We start from the raw sequence: 9,183 nt of genomic DNA on the forward strand, positions 1-9,183 counted from the left end.
CCGTCCCGACGTACGCGCGTCAGCCCGACGGGCGCCAGCTGACGAAACGGCGACGTACAGGAGCCCGGTATACGCGTCGTACCCGCGTCCCACCCACTACGACGTGGCGTCGCCACGTCGGTCTGACCGCGGTCAATCCGTCGGTTCCCGAGACCACGACATTAATTCCGTGCTGCGTCGTCAGTTCACGTCGGTTCCCGATGCCGCCGCCATTAATCCCGCGCTGCGTCGCCAGTCCGCGTCGGTTCCCGAAGCCGACGTCATTAACCACCGCGTCGCCAGCTCGCCGCGTCGGTTCCCGAAAGACGACATTAACCACCGCATCAGCGTCGTCCGATGTCGCCGTTAGCCCGTTGGTTCGCCGGCTCCCGAGGCGACGCCATTAATGGCGGCCCCGTCGTCAGAGCCCAGTCGCATCGGTTCCCGAGGCCGTCGCCGCTGGCCCGTTGGTTCGATGGCTCCCGAGGTGACGCGCATTCACTCCGGGAGAGTTACGCCGGCCAGCTGCCCCGTCGCCTCCCCTCCCGTCGCGGCGCTATATATACCCGTCGTCCCGCGGCTCGTCGGCACACCCGTCGCTCCCCTGCTCTCCTTCTCTCCCCCGCTTTTTGTCGTCCCGCCGCAGGTCCCCATCGTCCCGAAGTTCTCTTCCTCCCTTCCTCGTTCTCCGACGACCCGACGATGGACCATCCCGGCGGCGGCGCGCCGGAGAGCAACTGGCCCCAGAGCCTCGACAAGCCGCTGACGCAGGAGCTGTTCAACTTCGGCCTCCTCGTCCCGCCGGGGTGCCGCCTTGCAAAACCTTTGAGGATTTGCAAGGACGGCTATCCGACGCTGACCAACCCCGCGACGCCGGAGCAGCTCTCGGTCCACCCCGGCGGCCGCTACAACACCTACGGCCGGCACGCCTTTTGGGACGGGAAAAACTACAACGACGTCATCAGGCGTTGCCGGCAGGCAACGACGGCAGTGGCAAGGGCGTCCCGCGTCGCCATCGGGCGGCGATCCCCCACCCACCTCCGAAGGCCCCGGCGGTGGCGCCGGCTGTCCCGGCGGAGTACGTGGTGCCGCCGGAACAGTTCGTCCTCCGCGAGGACGGCGACCCCGACGACTCGTCGGGGCTACTCGTCGCCATGAGGGCGTCGCAGGCGACGGCGGCAGCGGCGGCGAGGGAAGAGGCGGAGATCGCGGCGGTGATCCAGGCGACGGCGGCAGCGGCGGCAAACCCGCCACCCTTCGGCGATGACGACGACGTCGACTGGGACGCCCTCGCCAAGAGCTCCGACGACGACGACGACGGCGGGACGGCGACGGTGAACTGGACGGGCCCGCCGTCGTCTACCTCGACTCCGATTAGATTAGGATTTTTAGAATTTAGTAATGTTTACTTAAATTTTATTTTTAGTTTTTTAATTATGTTCGAATGTAATCGGGAACTATGAAATTTTATCTAAGTTTATTATGAAACTAAATTCATTGTTTACATTGTTATTATTATTATTATTTATTTGAAATATTTAAATTGTTTACATTAGTTAACTAAATATTTAAATTTTATCTAATATATAAAAAATTACAAAAATGAAAAAAAATAACTTATTATATTTCTTAAACGATATAAACATTCATGAAATTATAGACGTAAAAAAATTCTTAAACGATATAAACATTCATGAAATTATTTTAAATAATTTTTCTTAAAAAATATATAAATAACTTATAATTTTTCTTATACCCGAAGTACATGCATGCATTTATGAAATTCACCCAACTTTTGCCGACACCTCAGAATGGACATGCAATGATGCCACGCGAAAATTCAACGAAATCGGAGACCAAACGCACGTTGCGTCACGTCCGGCATGTGGTTGTGCCGGTTTTTTAATGGAAATTCACAAAAAAGCACGGATTGTCAGAAAATTCTAAAATTTGACGTGCCGCCTTGTGAAGTTCATCGTGAAGCATGAAAAAAAAATGAAATTTTTTCATGAAGGGTAGTTGCAAGATGACGTTGTAGCACCCCTTCCGTCCATACCGACACCCATGGGTTGCACATGAAGTACATGCATGCATTCATGAAATTCACCCAACTTTTACCGGCACCTGAGAATGGACATGCAATGATGCCACGCAAAAATTCAACGAAATCGGAGACCAAACGCACGTTGTGTCACGTCCGGCATCTGTTTGTGTCGGTTTTTGAATGGAAATTCATAAAAAAGCACGGATTGTCAGAAAATTCTAAAATTTGACGTGTCGTCTTGTCAAGCTCATCGTGAAGCGTGGAAAAAAATGAAATTTTTTCATGAAGGGTAGTTGCAAGATGGCGTTGTAGCACCCCTTCTGTCCATACCGACACCCATCGGTTGCACATGAAGTACATGCATGCTTTCATGAAATTCATCCAACTTTTGCCGGCACCTGAGAATGGACATGCGATGATGTCACGCAAAAATTCAATGAAATCGGAGACCAAACGCATGTTGCGTCACGTCCGGCATCTGTTTGTGCCGGTTTTTGAATGGAAATTCATAAAAAAGCACGGATTGTCAGAAAATTCTGAAATTTGACGTGTCGCCTTGTGAAGTTCATCGTGAAGCGTGGAAAAAATGAATTTTTTTCATGAAGGGTAGTTGCAAGATGGCGTTGTAGCACCCCTTCCGTCCATACCGACACCCATGGGTTGCATATGAAGTACATGCATGCATTCATGAAATTCACCCAACTTTTGTCGGCACCTAAGAATGGACATGCAATGATGCTACGCAAAAATTCAACGAAATCGGAGACCAAACGCACGTTGCGTCACGTCCGGCATTTGTTTGTGCCAGTTTTTGAATGAAAATTCATAAAAAAGCACGGATTGTCAGAAAATTCTAAAACTTGACGTGTCGCCTTGTGAAGTTCATCGTGAAGCGTAGACAAAAAATGAAAAAAATTCATGAAGGGTAGTTGCAAGATGGCGTTGTAGCACCCCTTCCGTCCATACCGACCCATGGGTTGCACATGAAGTACATGCATGCATTCATGAAATTCATCTAACTTTTGCCGGCACCTGAGAATGGACATGCAATGATGCCATGCAAAAAATCAATGAAATCGGAGACCAAACGCTCTTGCGTCACGTCTGGCATGTGTTTGTGCCGGTTTTTGAATGGAAATTCATAAAAAAAGCACGGATTATCAGAAAATTCTAAAATTTGACGTGCCGCCTTGTGAAGTTCATCGTGAAGCGTGAAAAAAAATGAAATTTTTTCATGAAGGGTAGTTGCAAGATGGCGTTGTAGCACCCCTTCCGTCCATACCGACACCCATGGGTTGCACATGAAGTACATGCATGCATTCATGAAATTCACCCAACTTTTACCGGCACCTGAGAATGGACATGCAATGATCCCACGCAAAAATTCAACGAAATCGGAGACCAAACGCACGTTGCGTCTCGTCCGGCATCTGTTTGTGCCGGTTTTCGAATGAAAATTCATAAAAAAGCACGGATGTTCAGAAAATTGTAAAATTTGACGTGCCGCCTTGTGAAGTTCATCGTGAAGCGTGAAAAAAAATGAAATTTTTTCATGAAGGGTAGGTGCAAGATGGCGTTGAAGCACCCCTTCCGTCCATACCGACACCCATGGGTTGCACATGAAGTACATGCATGCATACATGAAATCCACCCAACTTTTGCCGGCACCTGAGAATGGACATGCAATGATGCCACGTAAAAATTCAACGAAATCGGAGACCAAACGCACGTTGCGTCACATCCGGCATCTGTTTGTGCCGGTTTTTGAATGAAAATTCATAAAAAAAAGTATGGATTGTCAGAAAATTCTAAAATTTGACGTGCCGCCTTGTGAAGTTCATCGTGAAGCGTGGAAAAAAATGAAAAAAATTCATGAAGGTTAGTTGCAAGATGGCGTTGTAGCACCCCTTCCGTCCATACCAACACCCATGGGTTGCACATGAAGTACATGCATGCATTCATGAAATTCACCCAACTTCTGCTGGCACCTGAGAATGGACATGCAATGATGCCACGCAAAAATTCAACGAAATCGGAGACCAAACGCACCTTGCGTCATGTCTCGCATTTGTTTGTGCCGGTTTTTGAATGAAAATTCATAAAAAAGCACGGATTGTCAGAAAATTCTAAAATTTGACGTGCCGCCTTGTGAAGTTCATCGTGAAGCGTGGAAAAAAATGAAAAAATTTCATGAAGGGTTGTTGCAAGATGGCGTTGTAGCACCCCTTCCGTCCATACCGACACCCATGGGTTGCACATGAACTACATGCATGCATTCATGAAATTCACCCAACTTTTGCCGGCACCTGAGAATGGACATGCAATGATGCCACGCAAAAATTCAACAAAATCGGAGACCAAACGCACGTTGCGTCACGTCCGGCATCTGTTTGTGCCGGTTTTTGAATGGAAATTCATAAAAAAACCATGGATTGTCAGAAAAATCTAAAATTTGACGTGCCGCCTTGTGAAGTTCATCGTGAAGCATAGAAAAAAAGAAAAAATTTCATGAAAGGGACTTGCAAATTCATATGGAAATATTTCATGTAGGAGACTTGCAAATATTCATATGGAAAAAAATAAAAAAAATACACCCGACGTCCTGATATTGTTTTCCCACGACGGCGGGGATTAGCGACCTTGCATACCCTAGCCACAGCGACGTGATCTCGCTGCCGCCGCGCCCCCCGACGCCTCGCTCTGCACCCGACGTGGTGTCGCCACCCCCACCCCCCGACGCTTAGCCGTACGCCGACGTGATCTCGCCGCCCTCCATCCCTCCCGACGCCGCGCCATCACAACTCCGTCACCGTGGCCGTCGCCCGTCCGTTCGCGCGTCGCCGTCCATCACCGTCAACATCCGTCCGCCGTCGGTCGTCCGTCCGTCCGCCGTCGTTCTTCATCGTCCATCGCCCTCGGCATTGACCGTACGTCAGTGCGTCGCCGCGGCCTTCACCGTTCGTCCGTCCGTTCTTCCTTCCTTGGCATTATAATTGGGTAAGTATGTTTATAATGTTCATGTTATTATTGAAATATCAAATAAATTGCATCGTACGTGACAAATTGTTTAAATTATGAAGGATGGAATCGACGGTGTGATTCCATGTTGTGTTGAGAAGTGGGTTAGTCTTGTTGATAAACTTTCAGCAAGTCAAAAAGTTACGTTTTATGAAACGGATTTGCAAGGCATGTTACAAATGCCGTCCGTTAAGATGCGTGAATTTTTTACTTCACTTTTTGATCCAAGGCTACAATCCCCATAACAAAAAATTCATGGTTCAAGAGTCAGCTGGTAGTAAAGGCCTTATTTCAATAGGGCATGATGATGTGTTATCTATTTTTGGATTGAAAAATCAAGGAGTTGATGTAGTTGGTTTTATTAGAATAGAAGGACAAAAAAGTATGAAAAGAATACCAACTCATTTTGTGGACACAAAAAAGGGTAAGATCATGGTTGATGATCTTATCAATAAAATTGTGAAGAATGATAACACGGATGATGACTTTGTCCGGATGACGTTTCTAGTTTTGTTGGGAACAGTTCGCACTAGTCTCCCATGAATATATTCGGAAGGAATATTATGCCTTAGTTAAGGACAAAAGGATGATAAGTAAGTTCAACTGGAACGATTTTACTTTGAAATTCTTTCTTTGGGAGATTGGAAAGGTTCTAGAGGATGGCCGTGTGAGGGAATGGCCACATGGAAACCTTGCCCTTTTGCAGGTATGTATTATTCGATTTATTACTCACGTATAGTACAACCGCAGTATGATATATATTATTTAAATTATTTGTTGTATTGCAGTATGCCTATTGGGAGAAAGTACAACCAATTATAGGTCCAAAATATGATCCGTTGTCACTTATGAGCCCCTTGATGAGGAACTGGACGGAACCAGTCACGGAGAAAAGAGACAAATACGACTATGATTATGGTCGTGGTATTGGAATGGTAATCCATATTCTCTAAATTTATTTTTTAATGTTACATTTCCATAGTTTGACTTATTGTCTAAATTAGATGTATAATTATCGATCTCTAATTATTGTTTTTGTAGATTGATGACAATATTACATATGAGTATAGGGTGAAAAAAATTGCTCAAGAACAAGCTGAAAAAAATAAAAAATCAAGTACTAAAAAATCTACTGTTAGTGGAAAGAAGAAAGAGAGCAACACATGAGAGGCTTCCGCGAGTAATGTTATGGACCGCATTTGGCATGAGCTGAAGGAAATACGCAAGGAAATGTGTCGCCTGCCAGAGTTATGCGCACGGGTAACGACGCAACACTATTTTACTATCGTGCATAATGTATTTCATTGACTTAAATAACTCTTGTTAATAAATATATTTTTTTAGAGGATGATTGAGAAGATGAACAAAACCGGTGTGTTCTATAGAACCGGTAACATGGAGGAAGAAGAAGAGAATCTATATGGTGACATTAATGAATCTACAAATGATGGTGCATTTGGTCATAAGGAGTTTGTTTATCAGTCTGATAAGGACAACTATCGCACACCTTCTCAAGGTAAAAGTAATAAGCAAAAGGACGATGACGAAGGTAATGTACCTTATTATTGCACTCCAGAATATCTGAATAGTTTCAAGGGTGATTGGAGTGATCCTATCGAAGTGCTTGAGGTATCACATGAGAAGGCAGTCACGTCTTTAGATACAAATGAAATTTCATCACATGAATCGGGTCATTACAATGGAGTAGATGAGCAAGTGGAAAAGGGGGTTGGCAAACGTAAACGCACTGCATCAAGAGCCATAAAGTCTCCTTTTGTTGTTGTTAAACCCATCAAGCATGCAAAACTTTCTGCCAAAGCGAGTAAGATTGTTATGAATCAATATTATTTTCGTAGAACAAAGTTTATTGGAGAGTTACGCTTACTAATTTTAATTTGTGATTTGCAGAATTGTTTAATAAAGTAGATGGTAAGAAAAGTAGTGCTGACGTCGATGTAATAAAATTGAGTGTTATGTTTGTACGCGCATGTGAGCGCTCAAAGAAACATAAAGCTACACAAATTTTCAATGATGGTGTGACCGACGCTTTGACTACAGAGAGAGCTTGTCAGATTCTGAACCGGAAATGAATAAGCGGCGATGTAAGTTATTTATATTTTTAACATTATATTTGACAACAAAGTACAATTATTACATTTGTTATATTATTTTCAGGTTATTACTCATCTTTTTTGTTGGAGGAAGCTAAAAACGAACGTTACATAATACCTACTTGGAGGGTGACGTGGCTTCTTGAATATAGAAAGGATAAGAATGTAAACAGTAATGAGTATCAAAAAGTGTCAAATTCTAATGAACCCGTAAATAGGTGTATGACCGAGTATTTCAAAGCACCTAAGGTATGTTCTTGTGGTTGTAGTGTATACAAATAATGCACTATTATTAAAAATATTGCATTGATCTAGTTAATATTTTCTTTTTTTTCTTTATGCAGACTTATATGGCTCTCAACAAGGATAACACCCATTGGGTTACGGTCATCATGCATAAGGAAAAGGAAGAGTTCCAGGTTCTAGACTCATTGATGGGAAAAAAGAACTTGACAGTACAACTAGAAAACTCGTTGAGGACTTGGTAGGTTTTAATACATATTTGCATTGCGGAACCATCGTGTGTTTACATTATTTATTGAAAGTTTCTTGTGTTTTATTGCTATTTTTAGAGAAGAGAAATTGGAGAAGATATTGCAGAAGCAAATACAACCGGATCTGTGTAGTATCCGGATGTATCCACATGGCCTATTAAAACCTACGACATGCCTCAACAAGAAGATGGGTGAGTATGTAGTTGAATATAACGTTGATGTATTATATGTGTGTGATGCATAATTATTTATTGTTAATTACATGTATCAGGAACTCATGTGGATTATTTGTTCTTCATTGCTTTAAAAATTGGAATGGCGATACATGTGATCGATCTTTTTCACAGGTACAAAACTAATATTAGTACTCTTTACTATGAACATCTATAGTGGACTAAAATAATTTGTGTGTTGCTTTGCAGAGATCAATTGATGGTTCGAGGGAGCTAATGATAGGGCAATTGATTTTTTCTTTGAAGAACACACTTGGAGAAATTAAAGACAAAGTTATTAGGATTGCAAGGAGAAAGAAATAGATGACATCAGAGGAGATTCATGAGTGTTTGAGTTTACTACGGGAGTAGATGATTTTATCATATTTTGTGTTTAAACATTTTATACGTAATAGTAATTATATAGTTTTAGTAATATATAAATAGTACGCATTGTTGTTGAAAATTCTATCAACTGTGCTATGTTCTGGTGCATACAGTCGACGCGACGTCGGCGCGACGTTTTCTGCGTTCACGTGGCGTCGGGACGTGCAGTCGGCGCGACGGGTTTAGCTCGAAAAACGATGGGGTCAACGGACCCACGTGACGTCGGCGCATGCAGTCCCAGCGACGTCTTTTTTTGCACGAAAAAGCCAATGACATTCTGTGTTCTCGTGGCGTCGGGGGATGCAGTCGGCGTGACGTTTTTTGCCCAGAAACAACGGGGTCGGCGGCCCCGCTGTTAGAGCATATATCTCCATATGTGGTTTTGGTAATTGATGACAATTCCTATGGACTAATGGTTGCCTTAAGTTATATTTATAGGATTTGTCCATAGGCACTTCTTGAAGTCCATCTGTTGGGTTCAAGGAGTTTATATAATGACCAAGGTGGTATTCAAGGTATTATCCAAAGAATGGTCATAGAGACACAAGGTTGATCAAGATCTCAGACAAAGAGTAAATCAAGATGATCAACACACAAAGCGTACAAGATGTACCGAGAGGGATCAAGTGATCCCATGGTATGGTAAGCATTGTCCATTACGTGTTTGTGTACTAACCCATGGTCTTCGTGAGAGTTCTATGTGGGGGTTAGGTGTGTTTCCATGGGCTTGCGTCAAAGGGAAGATCTCATACAACCCATGAAGTATGAAGGTCAAGTTGTGATCGTCATCAAGATTGCGATGTGCAAGTTCAAGTGGATCAGCACGAAGATATCATGCTTGAAGCTTGCCATCCATTGTGGTGGCAATGGACTTGTGAAGATATGCTGAAGAGTGGCTCACCCATAGTGAGTATGGGGGAGCAATCAATTAGTCTTCA

At 43.7% G+C, this 9,183-nt stretch overlaps 1 pseudogene; it reads left to right on the plus strand.

Annotated features, from left to right (window-relative positions):
* The first annotated feature begins 681 nt into the window (after positions 1–681).
* LOC123396737 lies at positions 682–8,182 on the plus strand (annotated as a pseudogene).
* The last annotated feature ends 1,001 nt before the right edge of the window (positions 8,183–9,183 follow it).

Source organism: Hordeum vulgare, chromosome 5H (assembly GCF_904849725.1).
Source record: "Hordeum vulgare subsp. vulgare chromosome 5H, MorexV3_pseudomolecules_assembly, whole genome shotgun sequence".
Taxonomy (NCBI): domain Eukaryota; kingdom Viridiplantae; phylum Streptophyta; class Magnoliopsida; order Poales; family Poaceae; genus Hordeum; species Hordeum vulgare.